General features: G+C 36.6%; 1 pseudogene; it reads right to left on the minus strand.

Annotated features, from left to right (window-relative positions):
- The window catches only part of LOC107699087 (patatin-like phospholipase domain-containing protein 4), a 40,484-nt pseudogene extending 39,209 nt beyond the window's left edge, over positions 1 to 1,275 (minus strand).
- Between the last annotated feature and the right edge of the window lie 1,976 nt (positions 1,276 to 3,251).

The following is a 3,251-nucleotide window of genomic DNA, read 5'->3' on the forward strand; positions in this document are numbered from 1 at the left end:
TGGTTCCTCGAGGGAACGAGACGCTGCGTCTCGGTGCCATACTTCCGGCATCCCTGCCAGCGCTTGCCTCATTCCTGAAGCTGACGCTGGCTCCGCCGCACGTGCTTTTATAGCTTTCTGGTCATGACGTCACCCGCCCGTGACATCCCGCTCAGCTATTGGACTGATTTCACATGTAATTCAGAGCGTGGTCACAGAAGGGGTTCCCCTAGCGTTTTCCGACGCAGCTCGAGTTCCTGAAGAGGAACACCTTTTTTACCCTGTCAAACCTTACACTTACTTCTTCTGTAGATGAAGCTGGGTCACAAATGATTTGCGCGAACATAGACGCATTTATGTAGATCGGGGGAGCATTCTCTTCAAAAACAAACATAATCCACTGCGTCTTCAGCAGCTCAGATGTCGGGAGTAAATGACGACTGCTATGTTCATTATTACATCCAACAACAGAACACCTCAATCGCTTAGGAGTCATTCTTGTCTACATCTGCTCCGGCGGTGAAACAATGGCGGACAGATGACAGCGGAGCTCACTCAGGGAGGGTCTAAGGTAAGACGCCAGTCCAGTCTGTGCTGAAACGCTACTGTTAGGGTGGTTGTGTACACACACTGCCAACACACATTTCAGTTCAAACAACTTGTAAAAGTGCATGTAGCATCATATGACCCCTTTAATAAACATCAAAGGATTTAATAAATTTAACCTACTGCAAACACTGCTTTGTGCTATTGCTTGTGTTTTGCTTTTGTCACCTCCAGGAAGATGAGGTTTCGTTAGTTAAAAGGATATTACAAAACACTAATGGGAAATTAAAACAATATACTTGTTTTATGCTTATGTTTATATGCGTCTTATTTTTTTCAATGTGTCAAAAATAATGACTGTCATATATTTTCACATACCCTAAAATACTAATGAATTATCATTTTTAATCTTTACCTGTCGTTGCCACTATCCTTCAAACCATTAGGTTTTTCCTATTTGTCAGCAAGAAGTCATTTAAAATATAATAAAATTAAGTTTGATCACTTTTCCTTTTACACATGTTTACAGGTCAGAATAAGGTTATATTTTCACATGTAACTGAATGGCTTTACCTATAGTTTATCAGGATCAGTGATCATTATTGTGGTCACTAAAGCACCAGCTGAAGCTCCAGCACAGGCTTTTAAAGAGGACAGCAGCTTATCTCCATGTCTCAGTAACGCCTCTGTTATCCCCAGATGATATGCTCCTAAAAATCCCGCCGCAGCAAACGATAAATTCAACACCATCATACCTGTAATCTGATGAGAGATATTTTAACTTTGGAGAAGTTAAAAGATTAAAAGTTATATCTGTGTGTTGTTTGGCTTGGAGAGTTCTGAATGAGAGACACACAGTTCAGTCCTACATTACTTGTGTACCCTTGATACATATAAAAAAGTATAAGACTACTCTTTAAATATCTTCATGACGCGTCATATTTTATAAACTAAAGAGTAAGGTGTCAAAATACGCACATAATTAATTATCTGCCTAATTAAATCGTTTAATGTTACTTACTTCACATATAGTTTGTGATTTCAGGGCACCAGTTTTGTTTGATAACACAGCAAAGCACATGTTTCCGATTTGAGACGTTTCAAAATAAAAGTAATTTGTTAAGTATGTTACCATATACTGTAGTAGTCAGCTGGTCATTTTGTGCTGATTATGTGCACCGCCCGTTTGAAAGGTGTTACTTACATTAGGAAGTTTGACCTTTAGTTAGCTTGTAATATTTTACCTGGTATCATTTAAATGTCCATTGAAATATTATAAATAATAATGGAATCTATTAATAAAGTATATATTTCAATATGAAAATAATATAATATTCAGGAACTGTATCTAAAATTACTCAGGGGTACACACACACACACACACACACACACACACACATTATGTATTAGTTTATATTAGGATTAGTTCACTTCCAGAATAAAAAAAATTCCTGATAATTTACTCACCCCCATGTCATCCAGATCCTGGAATGTTTTTTCTACTAAATGATGTGTCAGTTAACGACTATTTAAAAATATATTGAATATTTACTCATGTACGATCATGTAGACTACAGTACCTGCTGACATACAGTAACATGCAGTGGTGTAATGTAACCAAGTAATAATACTTTGTTACAGTTCTTAAGTATTTTTGGGGAGTATCTGTACTTTACTTGAGTTTTTTAATTGCAGGCAACTTTTACTTTTACTCCACTACATTTCCTAATTAAAATGTATACTTTTACTCCGATACATTTCCTCGAAGCATATTCGTTACTTACTACAAAATAAAGTCAGAAGAACACGGACTGCAGGAAAGCAGGTTTGACGAATCAGTGGTCTGGCGTCTGCAAGTTAGACTCATGCTCATGTGCAAATAAATGCGCGCACCACCGCAGATAATTCATTTTCCACTCAAGTCAAGTCTGGGGTGTGCGATATGCAGTATATCTGCGATAATAAGGTAAGTGTTGTTGTAATGATGTGCGATCTGACATTATCAAGTATATCAATTAAAACTCAAAATTCAAGGCATTCTAAATTGTAGATGGCAAAATGCTTCTGTATGCTTTTTATAATTATATAATTTAATATAGTAAACTTAATCTATATCAATACAAGTTCAGTAAAGTTAGCAAGTGACTTACATTTTAGACACAATATTGCTTGTTTTTGCTCAATCTTGCCAACGAAAATAGTTCCAAACAAAGATCTCAGCACTGTTTTGCGTCTCTGAGCAATACTTTTCGTACTTAAGTACAATAAATATCACAAACTTTAAGACATTTACTCAAGTAAAGTGAAGTAGAGATTAAGTGATTTACTAAAATATCGAGCATGTGTTATAATTTGATTGGCTTAGAAAGCAAAAATGCTCTATTAAGAAAATCTGAGCTACTGTTGCTACTGAAAAATGTAGTTAAGCTAGTAGCATTGCAACTTATAGTTACTAACCGTGTAGACTCAGAGGAAGATTGCAAGGGTTGATGGCCCCATTTGTGACGCAGCTATCGCAATAGTTTTAAGTTTAAGCAATATATGAGTTTCAACAAACCACTGGTGAACTGTTTAGAGGTTATTGTTAACAATTAAAATGGTTTGCTAAATATAGACAATATTAGCTATTTCCAGGTCTGCTTCACAAATCTGTCTGAACAGATTTCAGGAAATCGCGTTTGGTCTCGTACTGTATCGCGTACCTTGTCAGTGTCGTGCGCTTTGCT

Source organism: Sinocyclocheilus anshuiensis, unplaced genomic scaffold (genome assembly GCF_001515605.1).
Source record: "Sinocyclocheilus anshuiensis isolate Anshui unplaced genomic scaffold, SAMN03320099.WGS_v1.1 scaffold94, whole genome shotgun sequence".
Classification (NCBI taxonomy): domain Eukaryota; kingdom Metazoa; phylum Chordata; class Actinopteri; order Cypriniformes; family Cyprinidae; genus Sinocyclocheilus; species Sinocyclocheilus anshuiensis.